Below are 17,123 nucleotides of genomic sequence, written 5' to 3'. Positions count from 1 at the left end.
TTTTGTGCTTTTAATGTATTTATTAAATGTCACTGAAAAATGACAGGCAGTATCAGTATTTTTACAGACCTTGGCATACAGTGGGCACTCAAATAATGTTCATACCTTTTCTCATCCTTTTCCATCTTTTTTCATATAAAAACTATTCATTAATGGGATAATTATCTGATTAATTAAGTAAAATAAGAAAGCTAATTTAGAAGGCAGCAACTTCAAAATATTAAAATTTAATTGAATTAAAATATGGCATATATATACATATATATATACACACACACACATTTTCTTAATTAAAAAAAAAACTTAAAAATGAGCATTATAGCTACCACTGCAACATAATAAAGTTTCTTTTAAAAATGAAATCATAGGCAAAGCCAAAATCTCGGATGAAAGTCTATTACATAGTAGGTAAGTGTCACTATGTGTCACGAAGATTTAACATATGACAGGTATTCTTTAGTGAGATGACATGCAAGATAACACTAAATACCTGAAATTACCTTAACTTCCTGTACAGTGTCATGTGGCCACTGCCTGTTATTCTAAAAATGCTTCGCATTCATCTCTCCTTCTGTACCATGATCTATTATTCTCATTAATTTTACAGAAGTATCTGCCTATACAAATTGGCTTATTTTATTTCATAATAATACATTTCAACTACATTTGAATTTTATAGATCAACTCAATCCAGAGAAAATAAAATAGCAAGTTTGCTGGGTCGACAGACCTAAAGAGGGTTGTGCTCATAAATATTATTTAGTTTTGTGGGTAAGTCCCAAGATCTGCTTAGAGAATCACAGAGCATTTAAAATTATAGACACAATTATAAAATAAAAATGTGGCCAGAAAAATATTCTAGCTGACCTTTAGGTTAACAGTTTTAGAGGAAGGAACAGGCTTATGTAGTATTTGAGTCTTAAACCTTGACATTAATTTTAAATATAAATATACTAGTTAGCACATATATTGCTAAGTATATGTTTATGTATGACACATACATATTAATAAATAACTGATATGTATATGAATAAATTAAACCAAGGGTGGAGTTCCTGATTCCTCATGATGGCCATGGCCATTCTGGTCTCATCCACTTTGTCCACACGCTCACTCTTGCATCCTCACTGGCCTCCATACCATTCCTCTTTTAAGCCATGCTTTTAAGCCATGCTTCCCACACTCAAGGTCTCTGCATTTTCTAGTCCCTCTCCCTGGAAATTTTCCCTCTAAATATCTACAGAGGTTTTTTTTGTTTGTTTTTTGTTTGTTTATATTTGCCCAAATGTTGTCTCAAGCTGTCCTCTCTGACCACTCTATTTGTAATTGCAGTCATTGCTCTCTGCCCTGCCCCCCTCCTCAATATACTTCTCCACTCTTAGAGCTCTCTAATAGACCTTCACTCTCCAAGTGGTAACCACTATCCCCGTGTGGCTATTTAAGGTTCTTATTATCTCAATTGTTATTATTACAGTATTATTATCTCTGTTACATAGTTGATAAAACAGATACACAGAGAGGGTGAGTGCTTCATAAGTGATGGGACAGTGACTAAAACTCGGGCATTTTGACTCGTTTCCTTCCTCTTAGCCACCACACTTCATTGTTTCATTGGAAGTACTTGACCCTGGGCAAATTATTTAACTGCTTTGACACCCAGTATTTTTTCTCCGTTAAATAAGATACCTGACAACTCAAGATTACTGGGCACATTAAATAACCTGTAAGGGTTAGTTACTATTCTTATACTTTGATTAAAACATCCAGGTACCTTTGAAAGGAATGGGAAAAATTCCTTGTGGGTGTCAACCATTTACTGTATATCATAACCATTTTCCCATGGCATTACAATTTCTTTGTAAACCTTATTTTAATAACTGCAGCGTAAACCACATATGGATGTGTCACAATGCATTTATTCATTCCCTGTACCTCTAGGCATTTAGATTGCTTCTGAATTCAGTTTTCACTTGACAACAAGCAATGCATTTCAAAGAAACAGTTCCTGAATATTCAGTAATATTTACCCATCACCTCCCATGTTGAAATGCCTGTAATAGAAAGTTCAGGTAACACAATGAGTGCTAATAATGGGTTGGGACGGGTCCTCAGGGAGGATGCCAGGCTAGTGCTGTGAAGGCTCAAAGGAAAGAAGGGAATTTCCTGAAAAATAGATCTTGGCTTAGCAGGGAAGCTCAGGGTCTGATTTTCAGGAGATTCTGGTAGAGTTTCAATAGGTAGATAATGTCAATAGCGCAGAAGGAGTACACAGCATGTGAGAGATGGTGGTAAAGGCAGAGGGAACCCTTCGGGCAAAAGCTGGAAAGTGGCCAAGTATGAACCTGAGTCGTCACCAGCCTGAATGCATCAATAGCACCTGTAGGAGAAGGGGAAGAACTAGAGCAAAGAAATCATAAGAAGAGGCTGGAAATACAGACTGTTTCCATAGTATCAAATACTCGGTGTGGCAGGATAATGAGTCCATTCGTTATTACGTTTGGAATGGGGAAATCATGATAGACTTCGTTGAGTCCAGTGGGTACCTATTAAAATAGCAAAAACAGCATCACACCTTATCTTGTCGCCAGAGAAGCAATTGAGGCCTGGACTAGTTGGAAGGCAAGAGATGAAATACATAAAGAAATCTTAAATATATGAGAAAGGGCATCTACACTTAAGTAAGCATAGAACAGAGAACACAAGTGCCAGTGTGACTCAGAGATTCAGAACAAACAAACAGAGACTACCAGGCCAGTAGGATGGCTCCTTTCAATATCGTAATCTCTGCCATGGCTGAGTAGGGAGGCTTAGGGAGGATAAAGAGCCCCAAACTCCCACTCAGTAGAGGTCTGGGTAACGACTCCACTACTTCTTTTTAGAGCTCCCTAAGAAGCAACCAAACCAAGGCTGAGCTCAGAGTGTCTGTCCAGAGCGAAATGTCTGCAAGGTGCCTTTCTCATTTGCATGATTGGACAATCATTAGAGCACCGCTATTTCCTAATGTCACCTAAGAGTCCAGACAAGATGCCAGGAAGAGGTGTATCTGCAGAATGAAATGTGCCAACCACAATTTTATCTGCAGTGCCTTTTGGGAAATTAATTCCTTGCCTCCTTTCCAAGACCTTCCGTTAAAGCATCCCTTTGCAAAATTAATTTTTTTAAACGACTGCATATTTTCCATCCCACTGTAAGGAGACTTCAGTTTCTACAACTTATCCTACGACGCTTTAGCCTCTACCTACAATTTCATTTTATAAAAGTTTTCTCTTCTAAGATTAAAACTATTATTTAAATAAACTGACACATGGTTTGTAAAAATTAAAAGTAGCTTTGCATGCTTGTGTGTTTGTGCATACGCTTTACACAAAGAGATCAAATTGGAGACTCAAGGTATGTTTTACCCAATTTAGCTTTACATTCCTCAAGTGTTTGAGCTTCCAGTATTTCCCACGAGATAACTTTCAAAAATCCAATAGCTTTTTATTCTATAGAGGCTGTCAAATACTCAGTAGCCTCCACATTCATTAAAATCCTTATTATATAATGTTGATCTGGGTTATATATAATTCCAGCTCCATTTAGCATTTATATGTGTGGATAAATTGCCTCCCTATATCTTGGGCTTTATTTAATAACCTTTAATCTATTTGTATATGCCACCAAATCCAATTTTTTCATTACTTGCCTGGCTTTTTCATCTTTCTCCAATTTAAACTTTTCAACACTTTTGGTGCCCACAGTAAATGCAATATGACAAATGCAATTTATAAAGACAAGGCAACATAGCCCAAAGATCATGATTTTTAGATCCAGTTAAACCAGATTCTTACCCCAACTCTTTTATCCACTATCTATATGTATGTAAGAAACTAACCTACTCTTTCCTATAAGCCTTCATTCATTGATTAATCTCTATAACTTAAATAATAATCATAATTTTTCTTAGAGATTTGTTGTTGGGATAAAATCGGATAAAATATGTAAAATCCTTAGCCTGCATAAAGTAAGTAGTCAATAAATGACTGGCATTTTGTCCCCAAGACAAATTCCCCATTGACAAGTAGCCCATAATGTGGCACTTTGCTACACTTCCCTTAATTCCAATGGTACCGTCTGCTTTGCTCTTTGTTATATTCTCTCAGTTGTTACCTAAAGGGCCACTTAAAGGCATGTTTTATGGTTCATCAGTATTGGAGTGACAGATAAAAATGTCATGGCACAAAAGCTAACAACTCATACTCTCCAATACCCCTCTCCTGGCTAATTTCCGCTTCTTAAGTCTTAGTTTAAGCATTACCTTTTGGGGAAATATTCCCAGAAATGATTCCACCCCCACATTCAGTTAGGAGAATCTGCAGAACATTTAGTCTGTCATGATATCTGCATTGTATCTAAACTGTAATATAATTACCTCCCCAGGTCCTGCGCCCCCTACAACTTGGAACAACTTCATATAGAGAGCATACTTTAACCCATTCTCTCTCTCTATCATCTAGAACCAATGTAATACTGAATAGGCATTGAATGAATTAAGCTATTCTGATTGGAAATCATCAATATGCAAGAAGTTTCATGAACTCCATTCACTTACTTTTACTTATTTTACTTCCATAGCAACATAAAGTTAAAACATCCCCCAAAGCCCTAACCGGTTTGGCTCAGTGGATTGATTATCGGCCTGCGGACTCAACGGTCCCAGGTTCGATTCTGGTCAAGGGCATGAACCTTGGTTGTGGCCACATCACCAGTGGGGAGTGTGCAGGAGGCAGCTGATCGATGTTTCTCTCTCATCAATGTTTCTAACTCTCTATTCCTCTCCCTTCCTCTCTGTAAAAAATCAATAAAATAAAAAAAATCCCCCAAAGGTTATTTTTTTTTATATCCCATCAAGCGCTATAGGGTGAAAACCCACCTGGACAATGCCAGACAGCTGGAGGCCCATCCATCCTATTAAAATAAAATGGAGTTATCACAATAACCCATAAGAATCTGTGTATAGGCCATTATTATTGCCTAGGACTTGAAGTAATTATAAGTATAAAGAGACCAATAAAAGCTATTGTGGGAATGAATTTCTATAATTTCCTATATAAAACCATGAGTAATGCAGTTGAAGATAACCTGGAACATTATTCTTAGAGAAACAGACATAAATTATTTGAATAGCAAAAACCTATATCCTAAGAAATCAGAAACACCAATCAGAAAGAATATATGCACCCCTGTGTTCATAGCAGCACAATTTTCAATAGCTAAGATTTGGAAATAGCCTAAGTGCCCATCAGCAAATGAGTGGATAAAAAAAGCCGTGGTACATTTACACAATGGAATAGTATGCACCTATAAAAAGAAAGAACTGTTAGCATTTACAACAGCACCGGATGGACTGGGAGACTATTATGCTAAGCAAAATAAGGCTGTCAGAGAAAGATAACTATCTCATGATCTCACTCATATGTGGAATCTAATGAACAAAATGAACTGATGAACAAAACAGATCCAGAGACACAGAAGCATGGAACAAGCTGTCAAATCTTGGCAGTAAGGTGGGACTGGGTGGGTGGGAAGAGATCAACCAAAGACCTTGTATGCATATGTGCATAACCCATGGTCACAGACAATAGGGTTGTGAAGGTCTGGGGTGGGGGGTGGAGGCGGGCTAGAAGAGGTCAATGAGGGGGGGAGGGAACATATGTAATACTTTCATTAATTAAAATTTAAAAATAAAAAAGTAAAACCTTTGCCATGAACTAGCCTGAATTCCATTTGGGAAATAAAGTGGAAAATATTGATGAGTATGGCTTCTTAAAGACTTTGAATTAAGTGATTAAGCCAACTCTGGTGCCAACATAAAATTAAATAAATGAAAAAATAATATGGTAAGCTACAAGGAAGTGAATTTTCCTACAAAAATAAAACTTCCAAGTAGATTCTATAGTTCTCTGTTTATTTCTCCTTTTTTTTTTTTCAAGAATGACTGGCCACCCATATGTGTGGTAATGATATTGTCTAGAAGTGTGGTATCAAATTGAAGCTACATAATTAGTGGAGGATATAGATTTTTTTAAGAGATGCACCTTTTTAATGTTTTTAATTGAGAGAGAGAGAGAGAGAGAGAGAGAGAGAGAGAGAGAGAGAGAGAGATTTGTTGTTTCACTATTCATTCATCCATTGGTTGATTCTTGTACATGCCCTCACCCGGAATCAAACCCACAGCCTTGGCCTTGGAATGAAGCTCTAACCAATTGAGCTTCCAGGCCAGGGCCTAGAGATGTTCTCATTCATTATATAAACACTTCCTTCTCTGTCTCTGGTCTCTGGAGGATTGCCTCCTACATAACAAACCCTGAACATGCATCCTGATTATTGATGACATCTTTCTTTATATTTAGCTTCAAAATACTATATCTATAGCTGATTTCTTACTATACACATGTTATTATCACTATTCAAAGCAAATAATTTTACCTGAATTATCTTATATAATTCTCCCCCAAACTACATGACCTAGAAATTATCAATTCAGTTTTTGAAAAAAATTACCTTGAGGCTCAGAGAAGCTCGGTGGCTTGCCACAAATCATACTGTTCGAAAGGGGAATTTGGCTTGGGTGTTTAATCTCAAGTCACCTGATTCAAAGTCCAGAATTCATTCTATTGTGACTCAGACTACTATCCTATTCTACAGCAGCAATTTTAGGCTGGATGAAATTATGCCAATGAATCATTTTTTGGAACTTTCTTTTGGCCTGCTATACAGAAAACCTCTATGTACTTCCTATGAGCAATTTTCCACAATGCCTCAACACAAACACAATAATGCATTCAACTCCAGTCAGTGGTGGAAGGTGGTTGTTGCCTTGGCAAATGATATGGATTGTTGCCAGTAATATTTCCCTAGCATAGCGGTGGCTCTAAGACTCTATCTTTTTCTAGGCCCAATGGGATGAAAAGTAATTTACGATATTTCATGGAACAGTAATAATCCTGCTTATACTTGAAAAGGTTTAAGTTCAATCACAAACCATTTTTCCTTAGTTCTTGGTCATATTCCAATGATTCTATATAGAACATCTATAGTGAAGCAGTCTTGTATGTTGCAAAGAAAACTGGGTCTAAACAGTCTGGGTTATAATTTGGATTCTGACTCTAATAAGCTCTACAATTTTGGGGGAAATCATATCTGACCTCAGGAAACATGAGGGGCCAGCCAAAAGTTCCTTCCAGGATTAAATGTAGTTCATTACACACACACACACACACACACACACACACACACACACACACACATGCCTGCATGTGCTATACATTTTGCACTTAACAGCTATTCAACTCCCTATTAGCTTGGCAGGTATTGATTTAGAAGTAGAGAAAGAGCAGTTCTCTGATTTTATAGTCTTTTATCTCAGGATTATGGAGGATCTTACATCATTCATTAATTAAGTCTCACCGCCCCCCACTTCTGAAAGGTGAGCCCTGAAAGGCTGTTATTTTCTGCCGTAGCCCATATGGTACCATGACATGATATTAACTTTGGAACACAGTGCACCAAGAACCCAGCAACTCACAGGAAGAGCGTCCTCCCTGAAAAAGCCGCTAGGCCGGGGACACACTGTGCAAATGAACTGCGGGGAGGGAGAGGGGAGGAGCTGGAATAGAGAGGTATGTGATTTTAATGGTGGGATTCTCTGGCAGATGAAGTTGGTTTTAAAATTGAGAATAATTTAATTCACTGGTAAATCGATGATCTTTCCTCATCCACCTCCTCCCAGTGGACCATCAAACCCTGTAAAACTCATCCCATATTGATCCCTCTCATTCTATGGAAGCAGGTGATGTTCCTTTGAAGAAGACAATGATGATAATGACAGTCTGGGATCTGTTTACATTTCTTTTCTCTTTCCCCAGACACAACTTCTCGGCAAAGTTAGAATTAGGTCAGTGAGTTTACCACTGATCCCATCCCTCACCACAACCGCCTTTAAATATCTATGTACATATACGGTTCAAAAAGTCATAGAGCTGAAGCATAGCACAGGTTTGTTAGTAACCTGGAAAAAAAGGGTAGATAGAGGAGAGAGGTATCAAATCTGATGGTGATAGAAGGTTTGCAACTTCTCACTGGGACACAGTACCAACACCAGGATTTTTCAGTCAATTATTTCTTATTGAGAGCAAAGAGTTATGTAATTATACCAACAATGGGTGTTAAAAAGAGAATAAAGGAGTAAAAGAACATTGAAAAAAAAAGGACTACAGAATAACATAGGTTTCTAAGCATGGTTATTTGAGAAATAAGAAACCTGAAACAGAACATGGATTTTAATTTTAAAGGATTGTTTAAAGCTATGCTACAATAAGAAAAAAATTACCCCTCAGGATAGACCAGCTGTCTGCAAGGTGAAGAGCATAATGAGTCATATGTTATCCCATATAATCCAGAGAGCAACTTGCATGGTAGGTTTATTTACTAATTTTTAATTAAAAATGCTTGTGTTAATCTTCACCTGAGATTATTTTTCCATTGATTTTTAGAGAGAGAGGAAGGGAGGGGGAGAAACACACAGAGAGAGAAACATCGATGACACACATCAATTAGTTGCCTGTTAGTTAGCTTCCACATATAAGTGAGATCATATGCTATTTGTCTTTCTCTGACTGGCTTATTTCACTTAACATAATACTGTCCAGGTCCACCCATGCTGTTGCAAAGGGTAAGATTTCCTTCTTTTTATGGCAGAGTAGTATTCCACTGTGTAAATGTACCATGGTATGGTGATTACCAGAGGGAAAGGGGGCTAAGGGGATGTAGGAGACGGTAAACAGGGGATAAATGGTGGTGGAAGGAGACTTGACTTGGGGTAGTAAACACACAATACAATATACAGATGATTGAATTGTAACCCTAAAACCTATTAAACAATGTCACTCCAATAAATTCAATAAAAAAGAAAACATATCAATGAAGGAAGAAGTAAGTCCCATTGTCAGTGTCCCTTTGGCATTCTGGGTAATAATCTGTTTAGGATGGCTGCACATATCTATTTGCTCAGCAAAGCTAATTTTAGCTGAAGACAAAAATATGTAGAGAGCAATGACACATTTTTGCTAACAGTGCTAGGCTATCATGCCAGATCAGGCCCTCCCCGCCCCCCCTAGAAAACACAAAAAACACCCATGAAATATTGAGACACATCAGAAGTTTCAATTCTTTCAGAAGAGAAGAAAATTATCACTTGGGAGCAGAAAAGAATGATCCATTTACTTCAGAAATATGCAAAGCAAATCTAACCTCTTTCTCTACCTCTTCAAAGAATGTTTTCTTTATCTTTTCCTCTCCTCCAAGCAGCCTTTTCCTCTGTAGCTACTGTACTATTCCAATTAAAACCTCATATTTTCGAGACATAGCTAAATTTTTCATTTTAACATATAGTTAATATTAACCCCAGACCACATATTTACCAGGATATACAACAACACAGTTTAGGCTGAAGTTTCCTTTGGTTATATTGTGGATTATCCACACATTTAGAAACCATCCACAGACTTTATAGCTGTACAATTTTAAACATGTCAGACAGATACCTTCTGGTCATGTGACATTGGGAAATGTATTTAACATCTCTCTAAACTGGTTGTTAAAGTGGGGCTCATGACAGTGCCTGCCTCTCAAAAATATGCAGATGAAATGAAAAGATCTTTGCAAAACATTTAGCCCAATACTTGGATCATAAAGAATGCCTATTTATTATTTATGATTACATTATTATTGCTATTATTTGTGTAATTTTAATAGTCTTCCTGTCTAGCTTATCTTCAAAATCTCATCAGCCATCCCACTGCCTCTTTAGATTCACTGAAAATGTTTACTTAGAGGCTGTACCATACGTCTAAGTGCCGAAGTAAAGCCATAACATGGATATAACTTAAAGCCCGTGGAATATGAAAATCAAGTCATAGGGGCACTTGTGGAGAGGAAACATTTTATAGTGAAAGCCCAGATAAGTCTCTAGATAAGTCACATTACAGTTATAAAAAAGACAGAAAGACTAAAAATTGTTTTCACTCTAAGAAAAAAATCAAAAGACAGTACCAATTTTTATCCTCCCTTTGTGTATAAATCAACATGACACCATATTTTTATCTCTTCACTAATTTTTTAAAGTAAAACAGCTTTAACAAAAAGCATTGTACTAAACACACACACACACACACACACACACACACACACACACTCACACACAATAGCTAGACCAGGGGTCCTCAAACTTTTTAAACAGGGGGCCAGTTCACTGTCCCTCAGACCGTTGGAGGGCCGGACTATAGATTTAAAAAAACTATGAACAAATTCCTATGCATACTGCACATATCTTATTTTGAAGTAAAAAAACAAAATGGGAATAAATACAATATTTGTATTTGCATGTGGCTCTCGGGCCGTAGTTTGAGGACCCCTGAGCTAGACTCTATAGCAACATGTCATCTTCAACCCAATTTCATGAACCTGTTCATGGTTTGAAGCCTAAACTTACTTACATGGCCTTCGTTAGTTAGTTAGTTAGTTAGTTAGTTAGCTAGCTAGTTAACTTAGTTTTCACTCTTATTTTTCCACAAGGTATAGGTTTCTCCAATTGCATGTCCTTTGCTGTTTGTATGGGATGCCAGAAAACTGTCTCCATATTTCCATAGATGACCATGACAGGCATAAATGCTGAGACATTGATAGAGCAAGTTCCCAAAAAAGATGGTGGCTACATTCTTCCCATCATGGTTTACAGTGGAAAAGGAAAATTTTCTTCATTCTATGAAAAAACCATCAGGAGGCCACTGGTTCAAAAGTAAACAAACAAAAAAACCCAACACTTCAAAGACCCAGGCTTTGTTTTTAAAATATCGTGGCCTATATTTAAGAAAACTAAGTAGACAGCATGAACTTAAGAAAATACAAGGAATCTTTAAAACTCAAGTCAGCTCTTGCAGATGAAAAAGGAATTCTCTAAACAGAACAGCAGTTGCTGGCTTAAGGAACTATAGGCCCTGCCAAATTGTAATATAGCCTTATATACTCGCCTGTAATTATTGTTTTTCTCATATGACTGCACAGCTCCCATAGAAAGATATAACAGTAACAATTGAATCTTTGCTCCCCCTGGAACTTGTGATGCAGAAACAACACTCACCAGTATCTGCTAACTTTTCTTTCCTGGGCCTAGAGAAGACTAGAACGCCTTAGCACCCGCCCACCACTGCCTTCACAGTTAGGTGGGGCCATGTGATTCCTGACACATGGATTGTAACAGAATATAAGTGTGTCTCTTTTAAAAGAGGCAGAGAGCCCAGCCAGCATGGCTCAGTGGTGAGCATCGACTTATGAACCAGTGGGTCAGAGTTAGATTCCTGGTCAGGGCACATGCCCAGGTTGTGGGCTTGATCCCTAGTAGGGGGCATGCAGAAAGCAGTCAATCAATGGTTCTCTATCATCTTTGATGTTTCTATCTCTTTCTCTCTCTCCCTCTCCCTTCATCTCTGAAATCAATAAAATATATTTTAAAATAGACTCTGGTTATATTTTAGATTGTACACATTTCTTTCATGTGCATTATCTCATTTGACCCCTCTGGCATCCTTATAAACATCATCACAAATAACTTGTCATATGTCATCTAGGTAATCAGTGTCTGAGAATCTATCCCAGTGGTACAAAGATGCTTTCCCTTACAAACAATGAAAAGGCTTCTCGTCCTGTAGCTAATGAACTCTCCAACCTCAGAGTGCTCTGTATTATAAATTGAATTTCAAAAAATCACATATTTAACAGTGATAATGAATATCAATGTACCTGTAAGACAGAGCTTTATAAGACTAGAAAGATTTACATCTGATGAGCTTAAGGAAAACAGATAAAAAATAAATAAGTAAAGGAAGGAAGGAAGGAATGGAAGGAATAAAGGAAATAAGAAAGGTCATTAATTTCCTTGATCCTCCTATATGCCCCTAAAACTCCATGGAGACAATGACTTGAAACCCCAAGTCTTCCTTATCCTTGACTCCTTTGCCCTTGACACTCTATAACCCAGCTTACCCCATACAGAGACACCAAACATGCACATGCTTGATGAAACTTTTATAGCTGCCATTACGTAATGAATTTGCTGTCAGTTTGTCTAAAATGTGCCTGTTGAATAAATGAGCAGAAAGAAATAAGCAATGGAATTTTCAACTAACTACAATCAACTTGGGCATATCTACCCTGCACTGCAGTGCGTCTCCAGCATCCTTACTCATTCATGACACCTGAACTTTTCAGCAATGAGGAGAACAATATAAGGCAATAAACAATAAAAAAACATTTACTATAGTTTTGTTAAAAAGTTGTTTGTACTGTTAGGATGTAATACAGTAAGTTACCAACCATATTCAAAACCAGGTGTATTTTCCAAATATTTTATCTAAGTCCATGCCATATACAGAGATATCTGTACACAATGCAGCATTTTTAACTAGAACGTTAGCCTTCTTCAAATGCTTGAACACTGTTATTGAGGTGTATATAGTAAATGCATCATTTTTCTAAAAGGCTCTTGATGATCACAAAATGAAAATCTCACTAAATGTTAGGAATCTAAAATTAAACGTCACATAAGTAGAATTGCCCATTTTATAGACTTGGAAAGAGAAGGCCAAAGCGGTCATACAACTTACCACAGGTTCCACTGTTGTCTGTCACTGACAAGCTGAGTGACTCTGGGTGAGTCCCCTCTCTCTCAGCCTCAGTTTCTTGATCTGCAAAATGAGGTGATTGGACTAGATGATGAAAGAATCCATAGAGCCTGACAATGCCATTATTCAGCAAAACTAGGGGCCACATCTAGAACATTCTCCTTCCAAAGCAACATACAAGAAGATGAAAAGATATTTAAAGGGCACTTGGCATTACTGGTGTTCCAGCTGCTGAGACTGGATCTAAACTTGAGACTTCAGCATCGCAGAGGTCGCTGGTGCCCACCACAGACCAGCAAAGCAGGAGACAACAGCCGTGGGCATGCTCTTTGCCTGAGAAGGGCTGCGACTGAGTATCGCTCCAGAGTGATGGTCAGTCATCCCCTCCCCCTATCAGAGGATCTGACTTCCTCTGTTGGGCTCTGCCTCAGGCATCTCTCCTCAAGGTTCACTGGAGCCCTGGGCGTCCAACCCTTGACCTAAACCCAAACAAAGATGTATTTCCTGCTGGAAGACTCCCCGCCTGGACAAGTCATTCAAAATCAACCTTAAAAACCACTCCAGGCTCCAGGGAGCTGTCTATTTTAGCATCTTTTAATTAGCTGTCTGCCCTTGTCTGTAGGGAAATCTTTGTATTTTATTACAAGTTTATTAGCTTAAGAAACAAAGAGTTGGTGTGTTTAGGAAAAAAGGCAGATTGAATGGAGGGCCTGCCTTGATCATGGGCCATGCTTTAACCCATTACTTACTTCCCATTCCTAACTCTTACAGGAAAGTGTCTTTCTGGCTTTTATTTATTTTAAATGTTTTCATCCCTCCCTTTTTCATCTTTTGGTTGTTACTAGTTTCTAGTGAGAAACCTGAAAGTCAAGCAATGGTTTAGGGTATTTAAAGGATATTTAAATATATGACTCAGCAAGGCAGAACCCAGATTCATGGATGTAGAAGTGGACACTGCCAATGTCCCTATTAAGTTAACCATTAAGCCAGAATTTAATTAATTGGGCTCATTAAAAAAATATGCACAAGTGAACCTGAAGTATTGTGTTCTATTAGCTGTAACATATTGAAGAAAAGCTAGTATCACCTGGCCAGCATGGCTCTGTGGTTGAGCATCAAACTATGAAGCAGGAGGTCACGGTTCGATTCCCGCTCAGGACACATGCCTGGGTTGTGGGCTCGATCCCCAGTGTGGGGCGTGCAGGAGGCAGCTGATCCATGACCCTCTCTCATCATTGCTGTTTCTGCCTCTCTCTCCCTCTCCCTTCCTCTCTGAAATAAATAAAAATATATTTTTTAAAAAAGAAGAGAAAAGCTAGTGTATATATATATATATATATATATATATATATATATATATATACCAGAAGGAGAAAAATTGAATACATGATGTCTAATCCAATAAATAGCAATTTTGTTATTATTATCATGATTAGGATCATCTATATAAAGTGCTTATTACGTGTTGGGCACATTCCTAAACACTTTACATGATTACACAGTTTTAATCCTATAGAAACACTACAATGTTAACCCTAAAAGGAGGCATGGGGAGATGGAAGAGAGCCAAACAGCGGCCTCAAAGAAGGATTTAGTTGTTGACAAGGGACAGTCATAAAATTTTCATTGGCTACATTAGGCAAAACCAAGACGGGACGGTACAAGGAAACCCAGTTTTGCTCAACTGCTATTCATGCACAGAAACTGGGAAGCAGATGCCCCCTGCTTGCAGAGAGTGTGCTGATTGCTAAAGGCGCTCAGCAAAAGGACTCTCTGACCAGCTCTCGGGGATGCCATAGAAAGACATCCTGGCCCTGGCTGGTTTGGTTCAGTGGATGGAGCGTCGGCCTGTGGACTGAAGGATCCCAGGTTCAATTCCAGTCAAGGGCACATGCCCGGGTTGTGGGCTCAATCCCCAGTGGGGGGCAAGCAGGAGGCAGCCGATCAAAGATTCTCTCTCATCATTGATGTTTCTATCTTTCTATCCCTCTCCCTTCCTCTCTGAAATCAATAAAAATATATATTTTTTAAAAAGACATCCTGCAAAGAGATGAAAGTACCGAGAGCCTCTAAGGATCTGCCAAGCCCGCAAGGCTGGACAGAAGTAATATGTGAATGCTGAGTGTATATCTATGAAAATCAATGAACCAATCAAGACACAGATGGACAATCTTAGAGAAAATCATACTTGTGTGCGCCTCTCTCATAGCACTCATTATATTCTACCTATCTGTGTCCTTTTATCTTCATGCCTATTAGATTAGAAGTTCATTCACCTATGAACTATTAACCTTGGGAAAGATGCTCATTTTCCTCTCCTGTGATAATGGAACCTGTCACACAGGGTTGTCAGGAGGAATACATTGGTTGTATATTTAAATGATTTAGCCCCGTGGCTAGCACTAGTAACAACAAATAACATTCAATAGAGCTCTTTATTATCATTATTTTTATGACTGTTATTTACTGTTATTATTTTTGTGGTTATTTCTAAGCCATATGAATGTCTGAGGTTCAATAACTGTGATAGACATCTTTACATTCTACGAGATCAATCAAAGCAGCTACATTTTATCTGCCAACCTGCCAATCTTAATTGTCTGGGGAGAGGGGAATAAATCAAACCAACCACCTTTTCGATGAATGGCTACATCGAAGAAGAATTCAATAACATGTTTTCCAAGCGCTACTCTCTTAACTAAAATAAGAATATGGAGTGAACAAAAGAGAAAAAAACTGATATATTTTATTCCAGAATGTTAAAATTATTATTTAAAGCTCATTGCACGCATGACAGAGGACCATACATTTCTCCTTTTAGTGAAGGGACAATTATATGCCTTTGCAATTAATTAATGTTGCCTCCAATATTCCTATAAAAATGAATGGCAAATTCATTTGAATGTGGCGTCTGGAATAGCAGGACCCCTTGTCCAGTTCTTGTAAGTTAATGTAATATCAACAAGATGAATTTTAAGTGGCATGTGTGCAAACTGGTTTGAGATAAGCAAAATTCTACACTGCAATTTACACCAATATTTTTCCAACAATTTTAACAGTAGAGCTGTTGTTTGAAAGACTATGGTAGGTGTGACATAAGCAAAGGCACTTGAATTCCTATCATTGGCTGAGAAAGTGCCTCATTCTTCATGGAGGTCCTAAAGCACATCTCTAGAGTCTGAAAGCAGTTAGAAAAACATTCCTTAATGAAAATATCTTATACTATTGATGAGAAAAAGAAGTGCCCCAAATAGTTATTTGACCATGTCTCACAGCAACTTAATGGTTAAAATTAGATTTATGACTCATTTATTCATTTAGCTCGTGTTTATCGAGAGACCTCCATGTGCCCATTCTGTGCTAGGCTTCCAACATATACTGTGCTTATTTTTTTAATTTATTAAATTTACATTTGACAACTATTCATTTGTTATCTACAAGGTGCAGGCACTGTGTTTGGTACAGTGTGCTGAGGTGGATGTAAGTAAGATCTGCTCTCTGCCACAGCACTCTTTTTTTTTATTTCTATTTTACTTATTGATTTTTAAAGAGACAGGAAGAGAGAGATTTGTTGTTCTACTTATTTATGCATTCATTGATTGATTCTTACATGTGTTCTGACCAGGGATTGGACACACAACTTTGGCATATCACGAGGACATTCTCACCGATTTAGCTACCTGGCTAGACTTTTTAAAAGCTAGTGAGGAATGTACCAAGTACATAAATAGTTATAGTAATTGGTAGAATGTAGTTAATACCATAAGAAAGCAAGATAATTTGGCAAGTGTTAATTTAATAATTTCCTAGCCATATTAAAAAAACCAAAACTGGCCCGGCTGGTGTGATTCAGTGGTTCAGTGTCGACCTATAAACCAAGGGTCATGGTTTGATTCCCTCTCAGGGCACATGCCCGGGTTGTGGGCTCGATCGACAGATAGGCAGGAGGCAGCCCATCAATGCTTCTCTCTCATTATTGATGTTTCTATCCCTTTCTCTCTCTCTCTTCCTTTCTGAAATCAATAAAAACATATATTTTTTAAAAAGTTGTGTCTATTAAGCAATCATCAAATCTGTATTCATCATGCAACATCTGCAAAGAACTAAACAGTTATAGCTTACTGAGCTAGGAATTTATATGAAAATTTCCATACATATGACATAGATTAAGTAAATAGATTTCTACTTTTTAATCAATGGTTAGGAAAAAGACTATGAAAAAATGGGTCAACCTTTTTTGAGACTTCAAATACCCAATATTACTTTGTATTGGGTTAACTCTACAGACTTTTGATTTAGTACTTAATCTCCATGGTGATTAAGGGATGTGAAAAATGATAACGTTGGCATTTCATTGAGGTCCTTTTGGGAGGTGACATATATGACAAATTCATTCTTCTAATT

General features: G+C 37.7%; 1 protein-coding gene across 1 annotated transcript in view; it reads right to left on the bottom strand.

The window, feature by feature from the left end:
- LOC102429736 (leucine-rich repeat-containing protein 4C) overlaps window positions 1–17,123 on the bottom strand; it is a 148,029-nt gene that overhangs the window by 90,663 nt on the left and 40,243 nt on the right. The window contains exons 2-3 of the mRNA XM_023763837.1: window positions 15,303–15,310; window positions 12,256–12,265 (exon numbers count right to left, since the gene is read on the bottom strand). The gene's annotated coding sequence lies outside the window, so the exon portion shown is untranslated. The remainder of the gene's footprint in view (window positions 1–12,255; window positions 12,266–15,302; window positions 15,311–17,123) is intronic.

The sequence above is a fragment of the Myotis lucifugus genome, unplaced genomic scaffold, assembly GCF_000147115.1.
Source record: "Myotis lucifugus unplaced genomic scaffold, Myoluc2.0 scaffold_303, whole genome shotgun sequence".
NCBI classification, from domain to species: Eukaryota; Metazoa; Chordata; class Mammalia; order Chiroptera; family Vespertilionidae; genus Myotis; species Myotis lucifugus.
The sequence above is the reverse complement of the archived record's forward strand: the minus strand, read 5'-3'. Positions and strand labels throughout refer to the sequence as shown.